This window comes from Triturus cristatus, chromosome 2_2 (genome assembly GCF_964204655.1).
Source record: "Triturus cristatus chromosome 2_2, aTriCri1.1, whole genome shotgun sequence".
NCBI classification, from domain to species: Eukaryota; Metazoa; Chordata; class Amphibia; order Caudata; family Salamandridae; genus Triturus; species Triturus cristatus.
In genome coordinates this window covers 14,684,697-14,707,488 of record NC_140582.1, presented here as the reverse complement: position 1 = coordinate 14,707,488, position 22,792 = coordinate 14,684,697, and positions in this window count along the sequence as shown.

Below are 22,792 nucleotides of genomic sequence, written 5' to 3'. Positions count from 1 at the left end.
TTCAGCCCCAGATGGCCAGTCCATGTAAAGCCTTGAGACTTCCTATTCCTCATCCAACCATCGCCATCTTCACACTGCATTCCTTCAGCATAAACATTGGAGGGGGTCACCTTTGTCAATAATGAGGATGTCTGGTGGATGCAGCTGTTTGGGGTAGACAGCGCAAGTGCTCTATAAGGTACGGTGTCAGGGGTCTATATTTTGACTGATGTATGCGTGAGTAGATGCGAGTGAAGGGTTGTGTGTTTTGGTGGTGTGTCAACATCTCATTGTATTTCAACATGCTGTGTACCGACTTGTTACTTGTTCCTGCCAAGATAGGCCCTGTCTGTGGAAGCGAGGCATCTTATATTATGTAATTGCTGTACATTGCTTACATTTCTGCAGCGAACAAAGAAATCCTTCCTACTGCATTGTTTGAGATCCATGGGGCTGTGGGTTTCTGGCAACTCACCTGAGTTCAGTGATGCAGAGAACAAGGGTTTAGACCTCAATGTGGTTGAAATTAGGCAAGCGTTATGTTGCAAGATCCAATGTGCATGTGGTTTGAGAAAAAGTGAGGCCAAAAACAAAATAGTAACGGGGCGTTTCAAGTTTGAAAATTCGGGTGATTGGGTTACGTTATCTTTTTGAAGTGGCAGTGCAAAACATTTAGCAAACTTCGATCACTTATCCTGCAGCAAGAAAAGAGGAATTACTACAGGTGATTGGGAAAGATGGAGCCACTGTAGAATGTCAGTTTGACGTGTGACTGGTAAGGGGAAGAACAAGAAAAGAGAGGGAAGGAATTCGTGTTTTATTTCACTGAAGCACAAAAGAAAAATATTTCAGCACCAGTATGGTGGGAAATGCAACTTTGTTGACGATGTTGCTTGATGCAGGACCAACTTATGCAATGGAGTGGAAGGACATATGGAGAATTGTTATATGTACATTCTAAAGTTGTAAATAGCATGGACATTGCACCTGAGGGTTTAGGAACGTAAAATGAAAGTAGTTGGGTATTTTAAATCAGTCCAAGGACAAGAAAAGCAGAACACATTTATTTCTTTGAAAACGAAGAGATTTTGTGGGTTGGTAGCATCAAAGATATCTTTACATTGTTCTGGATTCAAATATTAAAGACATGATGTAGCTAGAAACAAAGGACACGAGGAACAAGTTGGTGGTATTGGAAATCCCTCAAGTATCCTGAGAAGGAGCTGAATCCAGTGGAGAATTATGATTTTCATAGCATTTACTGTTTAGAAGATCAGGACTTTATTAAACACATGACACCTCCGACTCTGAGCATACATCTTTATTGTGCATCCAAATAGCTGCAAGCCAAGAAAACCATTGCCATAGCAACAAAGCAAGACATTACAAGGACTCCGATCCCTTTGGAATACAGCTGTTTTTATGCGTAAAAATAAAAACTAAAGTTTCTAACGTGTTGGTCTTACAATAATTCACTTCAAATTCAAATTCAAAAAAACTTTATTCGATCATTTTAGAAAACAATCATAAAAGCACAATAAAATTCATGACAATGGGAAGACGGAAACCAATGGGTTTGACTAGAAACAGATTAAACACATTAAGATAAAAAGGACATACTTTTTCTTGCAGATACAGATTTTAAAATATATACAGCAGTAAAATAACACACATCAGGTTCATCAAGTGCAAATAGAAGGCTCATAGCGGATTTCGCAGTGAGCACAACATATTTTTTAAAAAGTGGTTTCAGGTAAGTGATACGAAAACACAAATATAATGGGCAAATCAACAAAAAATGCTCAGGACTTTGTTTCGAAATCCCATCACACGGGCATGGGGTAGAGGTATGTTTCTTAATTTAAGGGTAAGCTACCAGTTTATGAACTATCCCTAGTCGCAGTCTAGTAAGGACATGCTGATGGGAGTGTTTAGTGACCAATTTTAGATACTTTGAGAAGCCAAATTATAAGAATGGTAATATATATGGGTAGAGAACTGGCATGTGGCATCACTACGTAGTTTAGCTTTACCCCCCAAATAAACATGTTTTAACTCCTTCGGTATATCAATAGCGCAGGCAGGGTCTTCAAAGACGTTCAAATTAAACACATCTCTAAACGTAGTGATAGTATAATTAAGCCATGGGATCAGTCTAAATTTATCTAAACGGAGGCAATCATTGATAATTTTCCTCGTAAAGCCAGTTTGTTCCTTAGACCAGATAGATCTCCATACCAGTAGGGGTCTTAATCCTATGAGGTCTGCCAGGTGTTCCAATCCGACCTCCTTGTGGGTCAGTCTGGTAGAGGCTGAGGATGGTAAACAGAGGAGCCTTTTTAAAAATGTATTTTCCTCCACTTGTAAAGCCTCATGGCGACAATGTCCCCACACGCCTGAACCATAAAGGGCCAAAGATACACATCTGTGGCGGTAAATATACAACATGTCATATATGCGCCTACTTCCCAATTTGGAAGCAAATTTAAAGATACCAAAGGCACATTTCCTCATTTTTGCCCTAACATTAGACATCTCCTGAGCCCATATACCACCACTATTAAAAGTGATACCCAAGTAACAAAATTTCTCAACCACTTGGATCGTTTGATCATCAAACACAAAGGTTCTTATTTTTTTACTTTCTTCCCACAGGCCATAATAAAGGTTTTTGAATTGTTAATCTTAAGCTTTCTCCCTTTAATAAAATCCCAAAATTTATCCATGAGTCTCTGCAGTCCGACAGGGGTTCTAGATAGAAGCACTGTGTCGTCTGCGTAAAGCAATACTGGAATTGCTAGTCCTTCAGCGGTTGGGGCATCAGCATTAACCAGTCTCAACTCGGACTCAATGGCATTAATAAAAAGGGAGAAAAGAAGGGGGGCGATGACACAGCCTTGCCTAATACCGCAATCCACTCTAATATTGGGGGTACATTCTCCCGCTTGACCAAAGCGAATCCTAGCCGACAATTTACTATACAGTCGTGCCAGCAAATAAATAATTTCAGATGGTGCACCTAGATCCAGTAGGGTTGTCTACAGTAATGCATGGTCCACCAGATCGAATGCACTTGAAAGGTCCGCTAAACAGAGGAATAAAGAGCCCTGTTTTGCACGCGTATATTTACCTATAATCAAATCTAGGTTAATGCACTGTTCAATCGTGCCCAGCCCCTTGCGAAACCCAAACTGGGAATCAGCAAGGATTCCATTGACCTCTGCCCATTCCTCCAGTCGCAACAATAACACCCTACTCATTATTTTCAGGGAGGAGTCAAGAAGTGAGATTGGGCGATAGTTCTTAGCCTCGCCCCTATCTCCTTTCTTGTATATTGGAATGATTATAGACTCGCCCCAGGACCGGGGGAAGGTGGCCATGGCAACTGCATTAAAAACCTTGGTCAAAAAAGGACTCCATAGCTGTACATCAGCTTTGTAAAGGTCAATCGGAACCCCGTCAGGGCCGGGTGCCTTACCTCCCTTACTACACCGGATGGCATTATCCACCTCAGCGATGGTAATATTAAGGAAAGTGTTAGGACTAGAGTCAGTAGGCACGGCACTCCCCAGAGCTGACCCACCTGGATTAAAAATACTAGAAAAATAAGAGACCCAGTTTTCCTCGCTAACCTGGGCAGATAATACTGGGTAAACCTCATTCTGGAGAAAGGGACTATTTACAGTATTCCAAAATAACTTAGTATCCTTGAGCACAGCTGCCTTAGACAAGTTTTCCCATGCTTCTTCCCTTAACTCCTGCTTTCTTCGGATCAAGTGCTCCTTATAAATACACCTTAGCGAACTGACAACATCCCTATCCCTGGGGTTGCAAGTGAGGGCTTTTTTAAATTCTTGTAGGGATTTTGTGCATGCCCCATCAAACCAGCCTATAGCAGCCCTTGGTCCCTTAGCCTTGTTGTTTGTCAAGATCTTTTTGGTTATCTCATTTATTTTGTCAAACCCAACAAGGATTCTAGTGGTACCCACATCAGTATCGAGGCAGCGTTCCAACTCCTGGAGACAGGCAACCACAATTTTAGTCAACAGCTGCTCTGCGTTATGCCTGGCCCATTTAATCCTTGTGCCATTTGGTCTATGGGGGATAATATCCCCAACAGTCCCACACACTACTCTATCCTTTCTCCCCCAGAAGAACAATTGCATCGTGATGCAATTATGATCACTAAGGGCCAAATCTAGGATTTCCGGGGTGCTACACAGAGTATTAATACTTTCTGAGACTAATAGATAGTCTATAATTGTGGCTGAATTCCTTCCTACGAAGGTTGGGACCTGATTGCCCTCATTATCTTTACCTGGCAAAAGTATTAACACATCCAGTTTTTGCATAAGAGTGTTAAGAGCTTCCCCATAAGCCGTATGTACAAAATGGGCCCGGTCCACCCCTCCGTCCCCTTCAAAGCCACACACGCTCGTAAATGAATCAGGGCACATATGAATGTTAAAATCCCCTCCCCACAGAATATCAAAGGAGACGCGATTTAGCCCACATAATCTGTCGACTGCTGAGTTGAGTTCATCAACTACTAGGGTACTGGCCTGATCAAATACATTATTATAGTGGTTAATGATTAGGACATTACGCCCTCCACTGTGCTGCAACCATAATACCTGAGAGTGTGAGCCGACTGTGGTATAGAATTTGACTCGCACCGGGAGACTTACTGACAGCAAAATCACCAACCCTCCTTTTGCTCTACCCATGTTTGAGCTCTGTGCCAGGCAATTAAAAGTGACATATCCATCAAGATAGATCTCTTCTGTAAGCCACGTCTCCTGCAGACAGAGTATATCATGCATAGTAATGAGCTCCTGCCAACCTAGGGATTCTATCTTTTTCCGCCATCCTGCGATGTTCCAACTCACTAAATTATAACCTTTACCTATGGTACTAACCTTAGGAGCAATATGCGCTCCCACGGAAAGAGGGGGCGATAACCTGGTGACTGGCTCATCTCTGGGTTGGGATTTATTAAGTACCAAAGAATTAATGGGTACCGTCTGGGGTAAACTCTCAACTTGTGTGGTCTCTAAAGGCATCTGCTCCCCCAGAACCTCATCTACTTTATCCAGGCTACTCGCTAGGGGCCCTTTATCCTGATCAAAGCAGTCACCCATGATTTGACTGTCAGAGGGCAGTCAATCTACTGCGTCAAGGCAGCTAAAGCGGTTATAGTCGCAGAAATGATCATGGGCAAACATAGGACCAGGCCTGCTAATATATCTCCTACGGTGTCCCCTTGAATTAACCCTCGTCCACTCCTCATGGCCTCTCCCGTGTTCCATGCTAGTTGGTGGATAGAAGAAAGACAGTGGTAGGGTTTGAATGGTAGAGTCCAGGGACCTATTAAATCCAGCACAAACATGGGCAACAGTTCTAGGGTCCCTGAAATTGACTGTTATACAGTCCCCATTTATAGTTTTAGGCGATTTCCCCAGCCAAGGTATCCGTCTTACCATCAGGATCTCACTAGATAAGTGGGATGGCAAAGGTCTATTCCAATTTAGCCAGCGGATCACTTTACTTTTTAGGGAGCTGAAAGATTCACCTTCCTCCTCTTCTAGTGCCGGTGCTCCTGCCAGTACCACCGTGAAACGGTTAGAGTCGGGTGGGAGGTCCGGATATCGGGGTCTATTTCTACTACACTCTCTGACTAGGGCTGGAGGAACCACCTTACCATCCGCTTTATTCCCAGAAATAACGCACCCATCCACCGAAGAAGCAACAGTCAGCTTAGGGACTTCCTGTGGCACCGGTTTATTTGGCCCAGGGAGTCCAGTTTTATTATTATTAGGCATACTCAAATCTATAGATGGTATAGTCCCCCTATTTACACAGACTGGGGTGGTAGCAACGTCTTGCTTGGTGGCCACACTTGGATTTGCCACCAGCGCAGCTGTATTTTTCTCGATGTTACTTAATCTAAGGTCGATTTGTTCTAGTTTAACCTCAAGAGGTCGTAAAAGGGATTTAAATAGTGCTCCCAGGCTTTCTATAGACAGTCCAGGGTCCAGAGGTGCTGGCCTAGAATTATTAGAGATAGGTTCGGTTAAGTCGACCATTCCAATCCCTGCATCCTTTGGTTCTATGATCGGCCTAGGTGGTTGGGAGCTACCACCTTGCAGCTTAGCTAGTTTAGGCTTATTCCCATCTTTTTTGTTATATACCCGTTTTCTTTTTGGAATGGCCCCTTCTTTGGTCCCTTGAATGGTCCCTTGTTTTACAATGCTAACAATAGGGGCCCCTGTAGTATCATTTTCAGGGGCGACGCCATGATTAGACAGGAGTGAATCAATTTCGGGCGAAATTTCATTCACTAGAATGTCCAATTCCTGCGAATCATTTCCCCCCATTCCTGTGGTAGTGTTGGGCTCTATTGGCTGTGTTACTGTGATAACTGGGATTGGGTTCCTGTCTGGGCTTTTAGCTAGGGCGATTGCTCCTAGGGATGATCTTTTAGAAATTAGTTCATGTGATAAACGCTTTTCTAATACAGAAATTTCCTTTTCAATCAAATTGTTGGCCCTAATTAAAAATGTATCCGTACCTCCTGCAATAGAACCCCCCACAAGAGAAGCTTTACTTCTCAGCTCGCGTCCCGACATAGTAAACAAAGTCACAATTGGCACCTTAGTGTCCTGAGACCAAGAGGGAGGGCCCGGTCCGGTCTTGAACGGTCAGGAACGGGAAAGAACGGTCCCGCCCTTGTCCCGGGCTTCTCCCGCGCGTCACAGGGTACAGGGTACAGCAGCGAAGATCAGATCCACAGCGTCCCGGCAGTTAGGTAAGATTGATTTTCACTTCCTTTAAGATCAATGAACTTTAACTACAAGTTGACAAAAGTCGTCCTTCCATTAGAACCGCAGATCTTTCAGAGTCTAGCCCGACCCTACTTGCCTTCAGGAAAATGACAAAAAACATGGCTATTCAGCCAATAGTCTATAGTCTCTGGTTCTTGCTTGCTGTCCATAGCGCCGAGACACCCATGGGTATTTGCGCGCTTTACAAATTGTAAAAGTAAAAATAAATAAATACATAAGTCATTTTTTAGGTCTCGCCTACGCAGCACGCTTGCACTACATAGGAGGACCTTTAGCCGTCGTTCTGCTCTTCTTCGAAGCACACACTCGTGCTTGTGGCGGGATCCACCTTGCGGGAGCGCGCAGGTGCACGCCACAAGCACAAGTATATGCTTCCAAGAAGAGCAGACTGCGCGTGCATGCGTGCACTCACGCACCACTCTGCTTTCCCAGGTCTCTCGTCTATCCCGCCGGCCACCTTCCCTCTTCAATTTCACGCTCCATCTTGTCTCAGTTTCTTCCCTTTGTATACCGATTTATCCCCCATTCTTTCCGTGTTCCCACGTTTCTCAGCTTCTTCTTGTCTCACTGTTTTCGCCCTTTCTCTCCCAGTTTCTAAAGCTGTTTTCCCATCGCTCACAATTTCGCATTCACTTGCGGTTTCGCTTTCACTTGCCTTTTTCTCCTTCTCTCCCTTGGTTTCTCCTTGCCCCCCCTTCTCTCCCTCTGTTTCTCCAGCTCCCTGTTTTTTCCTTTTTCTGTGTCTGCTTGGCTTTCTCTTGCTACTTTCCCCTTCTCCCTATTTTTCCCATTTTCTCACTCGGTCCTCCTTCTTTCCTATTCTTTCACTCACTGTTCCCTCCATCTCTCCATCTCGAACGGGTATAAAGTGCTATATCAGTGCAACTGAAATGTTACAAACTTCTTTGCGCTGCCACAGGCACTCACCGGCATACGAGGGGCAGGCAAAGCGCGTCCAAGACAATTTTCACACATACTTAGTGGACCCAGAGTGGAAATAAAGCAAAGAAGGCTGCTGATGGCCCAACAACTGCAAACAAATCAGAAGCTGAATCAACAGCAGCCACAGTATCAAAGATGCAACCACTCTGCTGTATTAAATGTTAAGGCACCAGTTTTGTTTATACTCCTCAACTTTATGTGCTACATTAGCGTTATCCTCCTGTCCTACACTATGCATTTATTTGTTCTATCGCCATAATCACGTTTGTTGCATTTCTACGCTATGTATTATAATCCTCGCTATGCCTTCTCCTGCTTCTCTCAACCTTCCTTTCCTCCATACCACGCTTTTCGTCTTTTCTTCCACCTGCACTTCAAAGCACTGCCCTACTCCCTGATGCTGGATTCTCGCAATACTGCCCAATACTCTTCATTAGAAGCGTCCTCATCTGCTCCTCCTTTCAGCCCAGAACAGCATCATCCTTATTGGCCCTTTTCAATGTTTCTCCCTCCAATGACTCGTCCTCATTTCACCCACCTGTCTTCCTTCATAGTATGATTTTTGTTACCACCTACTAAATGCCTCTATTCTCTGTAGTATCGTTTAATGTCACTGTCTCCTCTCTTCTTTTCTTCATGGATTCTCTTTTCAGGCTGCCACTCTATTAGCAGGAGCACAAAAACATCAATGGGCAAAGTCTGAACCCGCGGTCACACTGCACTCATAATAGATTTTTAGGCTATTTCAGCCACTTTGAAGCCTTGGCCAGCGGCTCTATGTGAAACTGAAAGTGAAGAATTTCACACGCAGCGCAGCACTGCTGGCGGTGGAGGGCGAAAGGGGGAGGGTTTGCGTTGCACGTTCCTTGATTAAGACAATGCACAAGGAGTGGGAAGAGTTTATTGAACATCAGAGAGGCTGAAACAAACAATGTGAGACATAACAGCAGTCTAAGGTTGTTCATTATGAATCTGCATGAAACAAGGTACACAAACACATTATTTATAAGATTTTATACCTCTGATTCATGGACAAAACCAGTCAAAACGACTTCCTTACTTAGTCAGGATTTGCTTACATACATACTGCGCTTGTGTTTGCCTCATTGTTCACTGTACTTTTGTTTATAAAATTGACATTGAAGTGATTTCCTCACAAGTTCCACTATGCGGGTCGAGTCATGCACAAGAGTACGCCAGAAGCACCATTGTAGGCATGTACCTAACCTCAGCTTATATTATGAGAAGCCTTCTCTGCCCCATGCGTGTGTCAAAATCAGATGCAGCCGTTTTAAGTCCGGGGAACAAGTACAGCACCTTGATCATGAAGTGGTTGGCACCGACCTGTGCAGGAGTGGGCACGAGTCCCAATTAAGTATAGACATGGATATGTGCTCACAGTGGTAGTCCTCCTACCTTGTACTACTATTATTATTACTACACTAAAAGGGTCACGTTTTACAAACAGTTCAACACCAGCCACAGCCAAACAGAACCAATAGACATGCAATATTATATAGACTCTACCTACAGGTGTTAACCATCAACCCTTCTTTCTACATCCTCCGATTCCGTGCTATCTCAAAAGCCCCCAATCCCACTGCATCCCTAAACCCCTGCATGAAATCTGACTTCAAATAATAACAACTTCCATTCACCCTGTCCTTACTCTCCATCCTCTGCATGCCTTACAGTCCGAGTATATTCTACTGTAGCACATGCCTGTACACCTAATCTCCATTATATTTCTGCACACTGACCACACCTCTCCTCAAATCACAAACTCACCTGTGTGACCATTCACGGCAATCTAACAATTTCTACTCTCTGCTAGCTTACTTACTCATCCCTCTTTGCTCTCCGGGGCAGAAGACTAATCCCAATAATCAACAAAAACTAATAATCACTGAAAGAAATCACCAACCTTGGATTCTGGAGTAGTATGCTACTCGCCACAAAGCACTTCAACAACTTTTCAGGTGTAGTAAGCGCTGTATAAATGAACTACAAAACAATACGGTGGCACTCAATATAACACACACTCAGTGATTACAAGCATTGGCATAGCCAATAGGTCTCGCCTTTGGGGCCTTATAAGTGTTTAGCCATGCAACAGTTAATGTTGTTGCAGTAAGGATATTGCAGTAAGGCTATTGTGCTGCATAACTAAATACTGAAAAGGTCCCAAAGACGAGACCTATTGGCTATGCCAATGCTTGTTTTCTGAGCTGCCCGAGGCAGCAATCTCTTGAGTGTGCGCCTGCGCATCTGCCGTAGCAGTAACGTGCGCTTTCATTCGTGAGTGCTGTTGTCATGGTGAGGAATTCCATGTGCTCGCACAACCTGGCATTTAAGTGGTTTGCCCAGAATGCCGTCAGACCACATCCTCTCCCTAACCGCTTCGCTGCCAGCCCCCCCCCCACCTTTTTTGGGCTATTTGGGCTAGTTCGCCATTAAGAGTATCCATGCCAAATTTGCATCCTTTGACGCCAACATCCTGAGGAGTACAACATTTTCCTGCTATCGCGACAAGAATTTTAGATTCTATTAAGGACACGGAGTCGAGGATTATGCTGTCTAAATTTCTTTACTGAACTCACAGCAGCCAATGAAAAATGAACTACACAAGTAAAAAACATTGTATCCCATGAGGCTTTAACCCCTTCGGTGCCACGCCCTTTCCCCCTCCTGTGCCGGGCGTTTTATTAGTGGGTGGGGTTCATGACGAGATAGTCTCGTCATGGGCACAGTGCGACCGTGCTCCATGACGAGACTATCTCGTCATGGGTACTGAAGAGGTTAAACCACGCCTCCTCATAACAGCCAATGGCAAGTAGAGAGACATTGTCTTGGCTTCCTCTTTCTTTGCGAAAAACCAGTCCATAAGTACAAACAAAAACACACCAATCCAACTCTCAATGGAGAGATAAACAGTTCCTTTTTTATTCTCAACGGAGAATATAGTCCCCAAGTCCTGTGGTCAACATCTTCTCACAAGGGGGTGATCCATCTCCAGCCGGAGTATCACTTCAGTTCTTGTTAGAGTCATTTCCTGAAAATAGAAACAAGGTTGAAAAATAGGGAACCCACAAACATGATACTTTAAGAGTGGGCATTAATACTGTTATGAATATAACAATAATACAACTTAACAGTTGATATAACTTTCCCAACGGGTGGGATAATCCTCACCTCCGTGTCCTTCATAGAATCTAAAATTCTTGTCGCGATAGCTGGAAAATGTTGTATTCTATGTCAGGACCAGAGGCTTCTGATTATGCTGTTTCAAAGCTCATCAATAACAACAGAAGAAACATGAGATATAGGCTTGTAATAAAACATTTTGAACATTGAATCCGTAGACCAGTCAGCCGCTTTCAGGATATCCTCTAAGCGAGATCCCAACGTGTACGCTTTAGAGGCCATAGCTCCTCTAGCGGAATGAGCACCATATACAGAGACATCAATGCCAGCTTCTGACATCACCCACCTGACCCACCTAGCCAAGGTGGCAGCTGATACCGGTCTATAAGGTTTTTGAATCGCAAGTAATAACTGCCCCAGTGGATCAGACCTATGGGCAAGAGTGCGTTCTTCATAACTTTTCAAACAATGCAAAACACCAAATTTATTATTGTGAGGGAAAGCAGGATACTCTACCGAACGTGACATCGTTTTTGTCCGTCTCGTGATGATAAAAGAGACACCCTGCGGAGAAAACATTCTGCCCGCCAGATCCAGAGCTCGCACATCTGAGACTCTGCGACAGGAGGTTAAACATAACAGCATAGTGAGTTTGGCCGATAATTGTTTTAAGGAAAGGTCTGGATTATCTGGCCAAGACTCCAGTAATGAGAGTACCTTAGAAATGTCCCATAAGGTCGAATACCTGGGGCGAGGAGGGTTGGCCACCCTAACCCCTTTAAGTAACTTGCACACCACGGGATACATCCCCACCGGTTTACCATCAATAGAGTCATGGCCTGCCGAAATTGCTGATATAAAGTTATTAACTGACCTGTAAGCAAGGCCCGATTCTGCACACTCCGACAGAAAATTCAAAATCTCGGTCACATCTGATCCCACGGAATCCACCTGCCGTTGAAGGCACCAACCCACCCATCGCTTCCAGGAAGCTGAATATCGTTTCCGGGTGGATGGAGCCCAAGCTTGTCGTATAAAACCAGCAGCCGCCTGTGAAAGCCCTTCAATGCTCTTGTGTCTCCTGAGAGCGTCCACACCATGAGAGATAATTGGTTCGGCAGGACCAGCGGATGGAAAGCCCCCACTGGGTCCTGGAGAAGCGTCAGGAAACCCGAAAGCTGAAACGGAAGATCCACAGACAACTCCAATAGTGTGGGAAACCACGACTGAGTCATCCACAACGGTGTCACCAACACTATTGAAGCCGTCTGACGACGGACAAAGGCCGCCACTCTTGGGATCAAGGCAAAGGGAGGGAAGGCATAATTCCTCTGCGGTCCCCAATGCCGAAGGAACGCATCCGTTCCCATTGCCATCGGGTCCGGTCTCCAACTGAAGAACAACGGAATCTGAGCGTTGAGGCGAGAGGCAAATAGATCTATCTTGCAGGGGCCTCGCATACTCATGATCTCTGCGAACAGCGTGGGGTGAAGCCTCTAATCGCTGTAATCCCTGAAGAACCTGGAGTTCCAATCCACCACCTGATTGAGTTTGCCCGGCAGGTATTCTGCTATGACCGTGATCTTGTGATTTAGACAGAAATGCCAGAACTCCTTCACTATGTTGACCAACATCTGCGACTTCGTCCCTCCTAGTCGGTTGATATATCTCACCGCCGACACATTGTCCATCCGGGGGAGGATGCAACAATTGCTCTTCAGGGGAGATATTGACCTTATCGCAAACGAGCCTGCTAACAACTCGAGGCAGTTGATGTGCACCCTTAACTCATCTGCAGACCATCGTCCGCCTGTGGCAAAGTCTCCACATCGAGCGCCCCAGCGGCTGGCGTCGGATTCGATAATGACGTCTGGGGAGGCGCCAAAAATCGCCCTTCCATTCCAGGCCGACATGTGTTCCAGCCACCAAAGAAGCTCCTCTCGAGCGTCTGGAGATGAGGTGGTCGTAATGAAACTTCTTCTGAATGTAATAGATTTTGAGTCGCTGAAGGGCCCCCCATTTCCCGAAGGCGGGAAGTTACCGGTTTCAAGAGTTTTGTGAAAACCCACAGGGCTGACGACAGGCCAAAGGGAAGCGTACGATATCGGTACCATTGTCCTTTCCATTGAAATTGAAGACATTTCTGATGAGAGGGGCAAACTGGGACCGTGAGGTAGGCATCTTTCAAGTCCAACCGGACCATCCAGTCCTTCTCCAGCAGGAGATCTCTTAGAAGATGGATGCCCTCCATCTTGAAATGCCTGTAGACTACAAAGGGATTGAAATCTCTGAGGTTTAACACCAGTCTCTGACCTCCTCCTTTCTTTTGCACCAAGAAGACGTTGCTGCAAAATCCTCTGGGAATGAAGGACCCTACGGCAATAGCCTGTTTTGCCAAAAGTTCTTGAAGTTCGGAGTCTATAAAATTCTGTGCTTGAAGGGAAAAAAGGAGAGGTCGAGGAGGAATCAGTTGACATGGGGAGTCCAGAAATTCTATCTGATAGCCCTGAACTGTCTGCAGGATCCAAACATCTGTGGTGAGGCGAGCCCAATTTACAACAAAATGCAATAATCTGCCCCCCAGGGGAATCGTAGGATACATAGGACTTACCAGAAGACTGGGAATCAAAGCTTGTGTAGCCTCGGTTGACACCTCTGTTGAAACGGCCTCTGTATCCACGAGATCTGGAGGGATAGAAGCCAGCCTGCTCCGGCTCTTGGGTGTAACCCCTGCGTTTGGAAGCGAAACCTCTTTGAGGACTGGGGTTGGAGTAGCGGCCGGCCGAGCGTCCTCTGCCACGCCCGGCCCTACTAGAGACCTGATGAAACACTCTCTTCAACGAGGATTGTGACTTGTCGAGTGAGGCAAAGGTGTTAAAAAATTTGGCAATGTCCTTTACGAACTTCTCACCAAAGAGCTGTCCTTCCGCTAGCGGGCTCGGTTCGGCCGTGGCCAATTCCACCAATTGCGGATAAATCCTCAGGAGGACAGACTTGCGCCGTTCGGAGGCCAAAGCGCAATTAGCATTGCCCAGCATGCAGATTGCCCTTTGAGCCCATCCACCCAAAACTTCGGGGTGAATAGCACCACGGTCTCTTGCGCCTGTAGGACCAACTCCAGAACATTTGCTAAGGGGCCCGCAAGGTCAAGAACCTTATTTTGACACGCCCGAAGGGCGCGGTCGATCCCTTTCTTCGGATACTTTTTTTACTTTTTAAGGAAGGTGGTCATGGAAGAATCTATGTCTGGGGTAATAGCCACCTTATGAGGTAAGTCAGGTTGTGGGCATTCAGATTTAAGGCGGACCCTCACATCCTTATCAAAACTTTTACGTAAATGAGTCTGCATGTATTCGGCCACCGCCGTGGGTGGACCCAATCTGCAGAGCGAGGATGGACAATATCCGAGGGGTCAAACATGAAAGGGGAGGGTTGGACAGGGGAAGAAGAATGTTTGCGCTTCTTAGCGCATTTGCGAGGCCTAGACTCCTGAGAAGAATCTGTGTCAGTGTCGGGATCAAAAGTGGTGTCATGGATAGGAATAGGGGAGGAAGGAATAGGCGGGGGAGCTGGGGCGCCCTCTTGGGCCTGTTCATTGGACTTATAGAGCTTAGAGTAAGTATGTGTGTGTGGCCAAGGAAGGCCAGGGGGCTCCGAAGGGGGAAGGGGCATCGGGACAGGACAAGTGCCAGGGGGAGAAGGGCTAGGGGTAACAAGACGGTCTAATTTCTGGGCAATAGGTAATAAGGCGGAGGAGAGCGCCTTATCTAGCTTAGCATCCAATTCCTTATCAATCATGTCTTCCATGGAATCGTCATAGTAATAAGCGTCATCCCCCTGATCCTCACGCGCAGCCACCTCCTCCTGGTAGAACTCACAGTCTGCCATACTTCAGGTGAATAAAGAATATTCAATCAAAATATCCCCAGAGGGAAGCACAATTATCAACCCCAACTTCAACAAGTTAAGGTGTCAGATGGGAGCAATACCGGGGCACAAAGAGCCAATGAGTACTGAAAATCCACTCAGGAATACAATCAGGACCTGCACAATACAGGACTAATGGTGGAGGAAGTATTCCCACCTGCCTGAACGAGCGGAAGTTCCAAAAATTATGTCCTGAAGGACCTGTAGCTCAAGGGTTAATGCCCCTGCAATTGAAATCCAAGCGCTGCCTTAATTCTGCACAAAAAAGGCCCGTAGTCGGCTCAAATTGCCAGCTGTGTATCTCCCCTGTTCAGCCCGGGGCAGGGCGTCAGTCCGGTAATGAATAGAGGGAGCCGCGCACGCACACGGGCGAGCTCCCGAGACGCATGCAGAAGCCGATCGGGCGGATTGCGATCGTAACAGCCACGGGGCCAGAATGCGGGGAAACCTAAAGCGTAACACGCGCTTAAAAAGAAAAGCACCAGGTAAACTGTAAAAGCGCGCTCGATTTGAAAGGGAAAATAGGCATTGCGCAGCACACGCAAGGCGAGCAATAGCAAGGTGTAAGAACACTGGCAGTCTTAAGTAGCAACCCAATAATAAATCACCAATAACGCAATAACATTCTATGCACAGAGTCAAAGTACACAAATATAGAGAAGCACTTATCTTGACTGCGGAGCAGCAAAGAAAGAGGAAGCCAAGAAGGTGTCTCTCTACTTTGTATGCTTTGACATGTTGCCATTGGCTGTTATGAGGAGGAGTCGTTCAAAGCCTCATGGGATACAATGTTTTTTACTTGTGTAGTTCATTTTTTTTCATTGGCTGCTGTGAGTTCAATAAAGAAATTGAGACAGCATAATCAGAAGCCTCCGGTCCTGACATAGAATCTAAAGGTACCCAGGGTTTGTGGATTCCCCTGGAGAGGCCAGAAAAAATAGGTAAAATACAGCTACATTTTGTTTTTTTTTGTTGCAGAAAATGGGGATAAGTGCTGCAGAAGGCAACATCTGTTTTATTCCCTGCAAATGGTATCAACAAAGGGTTTGTGTGCAAAGGGTTTGTGGTGCTAAAATCAACATCTTCCCACCTTTTGTCAGAAAACCAACATTTTTCACACAGTTCTGGGATTTTACTGGGACATAGCCTAGTTTTCCTATTTTTTGTGCTTTCAACTTCCTTCCAGTTACTGGTAGAAATGGGAGTAAAACCAATAATGGATCCCAAGAAGCCATACATTTCTAAAAAGAAGACAACATTCGGAGTTCAGCAAGAAGACATTTGTGGAGATCCTTCAAGGTTTTCCTATAGAAAGTAACAGTCAAAATAAAAAAAACTTTGAAACTGAATTGAAAAAAAAACAGCCACTTGTGCCTACATCTTCTTACAGCTATTCATTTAGTAAAATATAAAGGGCCTCATGTAGGTAAATAAATTTTACCGGTTCTTAAATACCGAGCCGTACCGAATCGGTAAATTAGAATCGGTAAGTTACATGTAGGTAAAAATTCGGTAACAGTTACCGATTCGGTAACAGTCGGTAAATACGAATCGGAATTCACCGATTCGGTAAATACCGAGGTGATAATTACCGAATCGGAAAATACCGAGGTGGTATCTACCGAATCGGAAAATACCGAGGTGGTATCTACCGAATCGGAAAATACCGAATCGGTACGTACGGATTCGGTAAATAACATCACATGACTTGACGAAACAGCTAATCCTGTGCAACGACAGCCCACCCAACCAGGAACTGCCCACACCCAGGCAGGTGTACATAATTAGCCGACCCTGGAGAGGCTCGGAGTGCAGAGGAGAGGCAGGGAGCAGTTGCATGTGCGAGCGGGAAACGAACAGCATGTCCAGCCAGAGCACACAGAAAGACGGAGGGGAAAGGAGGAGGAAGCTCAAATTCAGCCCCAAGGAACTCCAGGTGCTGGTGGAGGAGGTGGTGAAGCAGCACCAGAAGCTGTTTGGGAGGCAATCCCTGCAAGTGCCTGAGGCCGAAAAGCGCAACATATGGCTGGCCATCCAGGCGCAGGTCAATGCTGTGGGAGTGACCCACAGGGAAATTGAGGTCCTCAAAAAGCGCCGGTATGACCTGAGGATTGTGACCAAGAGGAAGATGGGCGACATCCAGAAGGAGGCCAGCCAGACCGGAGGTGGAACCAACAGGGCACCTGCCCTCACCGAACTGGAGGAGCTGGTGGCGGCCACACTCGAGCAAGAGAGCGTCGTGGGTCTTGGGGACGCCGACAGCTCTGCCAGAGCCGCAACACACCAAGGTAAGACGAAAGCACAGCAATGTAGCCGCCCCTACCCCTATCCCACATCCCCCATTGTGACACGAGAATCACACTGCAGTCCACACGTGTCAGTGCAGACAGGCAATGCATTCCGGGAGATGTAGTCAGGGCAACACTAACCATGACGTAAATGTCACAGGGCAACAAGGCATGTCACGCACTCGAGGCACAAGGAGACAGAGGACAGATTGGAATGTGAAATGATTTATTGTGACGCTTGCAATGCAGCCCTTCGGGGACACTGAGCCAATGTTGTTTTTCTGTCCACAGATGTGACATCATGCAGTACAGGGCATGCTGCAGGGGAGACGGCACACCGGCCACAAAAATCACCTCTAGCCAGCACGAGTGCAGACCAGGGAGCAGGCCCACTTGCAGCCGCACCACCTACGCAGCCAGCCTCGCCGCACACAGAGCCAGCATCACCTCACCGAGAGCCAGCATCACCACCACCAGAGCCAGCATCGCCACTCATGTTCGATTCACCGGCCACATCTCCGCTTGCAGGTGTGAGAATGAGGAGGCGTCCAGCAGCCAGGCTACGAGCCTTAGACACCTCGTCAGACGACAGCATGGGCCCAGAAGACCGCACCGGGCCCCAGGAAGGGAGCCATCCCACTGTGCCCCAAACCTCACAGGCAGCACAGACGGGAGCAAGAGGGCGCCGCAGGTCGCGTGTCCAGAGTCCACCAGCACCCACTGACGGCCATGGTGTCTTCTTGGGGCTCGAGGGCCAAATGTTGAAGCAACAGCGCCTGCAATCAAAGGCAGTAATGTCAGTCCAGAGGCACATGCGGGTGATGAGGACAAGCTTAGTCAACATGGACACAAACATTGGCGGCATGGCTGCGGGCATTCGGGACATGTCCCAGTCAATCCAGCAGTTGTGCAGCAAATTAGATGCTGACATCGAAGCACGGCGCCGGGAACGCCAGAGAAGGGACACTACCAGCAGGGCACTCAACCGTCTGGCAACTGCGACTTCCCTACTTTGCCGGCGCTCTGTGACGATGCAGGAGGGCCTAACACAGTGCTGCAGCGACCTGTCACGGGGGATGGTGCAGGTGACAAGTGCACTAGGGGTGCTATTGACAAGTCAGGCGTCGACAACTGCTGCAGGGGATGCTGCGGAGAGCATCAACACCAGCAGCAGCATCACACCCCCCGTCCCAGAAGCACGCAGGAGCAGCAGGCGGCTTGGGGTTGGCTCTAGTGAGGATGCACAGGCCGTGCAATCCACCACTGCAGCGCGTATGCGCAAACATTGAAGTGGCCCTGCTTATCCACTTGCCATTGGGTGACGTAACCCTGGACATACTCATTGTATAGATGGCATATTGCCAGATTGGCCTGTTCATGTGTTCATGGCGTGGTGCCACATTAAACTACGTCATGACTTCTCACGACTCGCTGTGTCCCCTCACTTACTCAGAAATAGTTGCATGTGATCTCTGCCCGTCTCTCTCTCCCATCGATTGCAGTTGGCACTCTAGCTGCGCTGCCCTCTGGCTGGCCTGACTCATCCTCGTTGTCCTCAAAATATGTTAGTTCCACATCTGTACCTTTTTTCGTGGCAAGGTTGTGCAGCATTGCACAAGTGGCAATTATCTTGCAGCAGGTGATGGGTTTGTACTGGCGTGCGCCTCCGCTCTTGTGGAGGCAGCGGAACCTGCTCTTCAGCAGTCCAAACGTGCGCTCCACCACATTGCGTGTAGATTTGTGGGCCACGTTGTATCGTCTCTCACTCTGGGTTGCTGGGTGTAGGTAGGGAGTGAGGATGAATGAACGGCATGCATATGCACTGTCGCCTGGATGAGTAAAAGGGAACCATCAGTTACATGCCTCTATACACTCTGATTTGCAGGTTTCAAGGGGCGTCACTGTTACTTACCCAGCAGGTATCCCTCTCCGAATTCTCCGGCTCTCAGTCGTGTGTAGATCCCACTATTCTGGAAGATGTAAGAGTCGTGGGTGCTCCCAGGAAACTTTGCAACAATATCTGTGATGATGTTCCCTGCATCACAGATCACCTGCACATTGATGGAGTGGGTGGACTTCCTGTTCCTGTAGATGTGCTCTGTGTCAGCTGGAGGACAGATTGGGATGTGTGTACCATCAATACAGCCGATGACATGGGGGAACTGTGCCATGTGATAAAAGTCTGTTTTTGTTTTCTGCAGTGCAGCCTGTGTGTTTGGGAAGCTGATGTAGTGGTGCATTCTCTGCATCATGGCATCCAGGAACTTCCTGAAGAAACGTGACAGGCAACTCTGGGATACCCCACCCACCGCAGCTATCACCACCTGATAACTGCCGGATGCCAACAGATGTAGGCTGCAGAGCACCTGCACATGTGGGGGTATGGCGTGCGCCCTTCTTATTGGCTGGTCCAGGAGTGGGTGAAGGTCCCTGATTAAGTCCATGATGGTTTCGGGGTGTAGCCTGTACCTCTCATGTATCTCTGCATCAGTCAGCTGGAATAGTGTGATGCGCTGTCTGTAGATTTGTTCCTCCCGTCGCCACACCCTCAGTCCTGCTGCCTGTAGACGTAGGCGCCTTGCAATGACGTACATGGCGGCCAAGTTGTCCACGCTGTTGCATTTTGGGATTGCTTATGTGCATTGTTGATGGTTACCACCTGCTTTCCATCCGTGTTAATTACCGACTCTTATTTACCGATTTTCCTGGATTTCTTAATTACCGACTGCTCCTACATGTCATTTTCAATTTTTACCACTTCATATTTACCACTTCATATTTACCGATTCGTTAATAATGTATTCGGTAAATATGAATCGGTATTTTAGAATTCGGTAACTATGAATCGGTATTTACCGCCTCATATTTACCGAAAAGTGGTTTTTGGACTCCTACATCTCACTTGTCTGAATACCGGTCGGTAACGGCATATTTACCGAAAATCGGCCGTTACCGACCGGTATTTGGCTACCTACATGAGGCCCAAAGTGTCTAGTAAACCTATGTATTTCCGAAATGGGAACATGATATGGAGTTTAGAAGCAGTGGTAATTTGCACATCTATGTGTATGAGGGTAGCCATAATAGCATGTGAATTAGGGGTCATTTTTCAAAATGTCTTCTTTTTTACACACTGTCTTCCATTTGAAAGGCAGAAATACATAGAAAGACTCCGAAGTATTTGCAGCCCAGGAAGAGGATTTCCAAACATCTCAGAGGCCGACCCGAGTCCCCAGCAAAGCTGAGACCCTCAGCCCTCGTGAGTAGCGTGGAACCTGAACTCCTGGTTACCGCGCACTTTTCCAAGTGCATTGACTTCTCGACGTCTCTTGAAGTCGTGCTTGGGGTTACTTGTAGCCCCCACCTCGAGCAGAGAATCCACCGAAGCTTGTCGGCCTAGTCACCCTGAGTGACCCGTGGGCCGCCATTTTGTGGCTCCTTCGCGATCCCCTGGTCCGTCGACTGATGGGTCCCTGAGAAGGCAACTTTGATTTTCCTTGGGCTCCCCTGGTTGCTCCAGACGTGCTCAGACTCCCTACCAAGTGGTGAGTCCCTGCACCAAAGCATTTTTCTCCTTTCTGAGTGGGTTGCTGTTGCCAAGGCTTGTTGTGTCCAATCCGGGCACCAACGCTGCAGCACTCGACATCCTTCGTGGGACAGCTCGAATCCAGCTCCTGGTCATCCTCGATGCCTCCTGGTCCTCGTGGCTGAAGAGTCAAGCTTCACCTTCTTCACCTGAAACACCCGACATCGGTGGGCATTCGTCTATCGTGCCCCTGGTCACTGGCAAGTGACCCAAACTCTATCCCCTCTGCTTTCAGGTTCTCCTCATCTTCGATCCAGGCTTGGATCTCTTTGGACACTTCTCATCTTCCCAGCAACAGCACTTCTTTGCCAGCTCCCATTGAAAACGACAACAGGGCCCGACACCGTTTGACACCTATGCACCCGGCTTCCCTGAGTGAGGTAACACGAGTACTCCAGTGCTCCTGTGGGTGTTGACCCTAGAACTTCGTAAGTCCCAAAGGGTTTGGTCCTGACTCAATTCGCAGTGTCCCTAATCTTTAAAAATCTAACCGCAACTTTCCCCATAGAAGCTAACGGGAGCTCACGGCTGTGTTCTCACACTGCACACGCCCCCCGTGGGTCACCTGTGTCACTACCTTGGGGTCCCAGTGATTCTACAGGCTCTAGGCCTTGTGTCTAGTTAAGTCGTGGTTCTTATACCACTATTTATGGTTTGGCTCGCCCCTAGGGCCTGATGTGTTTTTGTGCTATTTTACTGTAATATTTGAAGTGTAACTTATGTTTTTGACCTCTAGCCTCATAAAGAGACAAGGAGGGTGTGTTTAGAAATAAATACATATATTTTATATATATACCTGGTGTGGTTGTCTTTCATTTAGCCATTCAAGAGATTATAGACTGGTAAGACACGCTGCTTTACATTCCTTCAAGACTTAGCCTGAAGGCTGCTTTCCATAGCTACCACTAGGATAGCTTTCAATAAAGGTTGTCTTTAACCTATCATCAATAAGGGGTTGTTTGGACTGGTACAGGGTGCCCACTGTAACTAGTGGACAGCATATACCAGGCCGACTTCTCACATATAAGAGTTTTCAACTTAGTCACAATAGCTTTCGGAAGATCTAGTATCTCCTGTCGTGGTTTCTGCGCAGGCTCTCTAGCCGCACCTATTTCCTCTAAATACACCCAAGTATCGCCATAGGCTACATTATCATCTACCTTCCGAATTGATCTCCACATATCATGGGGAAAAATAAGTCCAAAAAACATGTTAATATCTGTCAGAGTCATAGTACAGGGACTAATAGCTCCTTCCACTTCTTCATAAAAAGCGGCCGGATTTTTCCGCGGGTTGGGCAAAGCAGCTTTAAGAGCCATAACATCTGCTCTACTCCAAGGAGTGTAGACCCAATTATAGACAAAAAATCCCTTTGCATCATCTGAATCTTTATCGCCATTCGTTCCCTTTGGGGGAACATACAGAGGTGCTGCTTCATGCATGGGTTTCATAGTAACTACAGTATCACTAGTATCTTTATCTGTCCCCGTAGCGCCCTCTTGTCGCTCCGGGGTCTGAACTGTTTGTTCAGTTGTAGCTTTACCAGCTGCTTTTTTCTGCTCTCGCAGACGGAACATGTCAGTGCGCAATTAAACCACTCGCCTAATTAGATCAGGTACCTGTAAAGGAAGAAAGGTGTCATCAGTTAATTGTTTATAATCAAAATTTATATCAGAGTGCCCTAGATTATCAGAATGTTTTCTAAAACTGAGTATTACTTCCCAAGTAAACGTCTCTACAAAATATAACTGCTCTAAATCTTTCCACTTCTGAACCATTGCTATGAGTTCTGGAGCAGAGGCACTCCCACGAGTTGCTTTACGAGCAGCGGATTGAAGAGTGGCCTTGCCTTCAGTAGTCAATGTAGAGCGAGTCTTCCGCCCATCTTGCTTATCTTTATCTTTTTCTTCTGAAGACAAAAGCTCCTCATCAGAAATCTCATTCGCAGGGGCACTAGGGAATTTATACGGGGGTGGAGGTCTATCTAACAAGATGGAATCATCCTGGGGTTTAATAAGTATGGGATAAATAGGGTACTGGCCAGTTACCTCTAAACAACGCTCCCTATGTTCTTTGTCTTT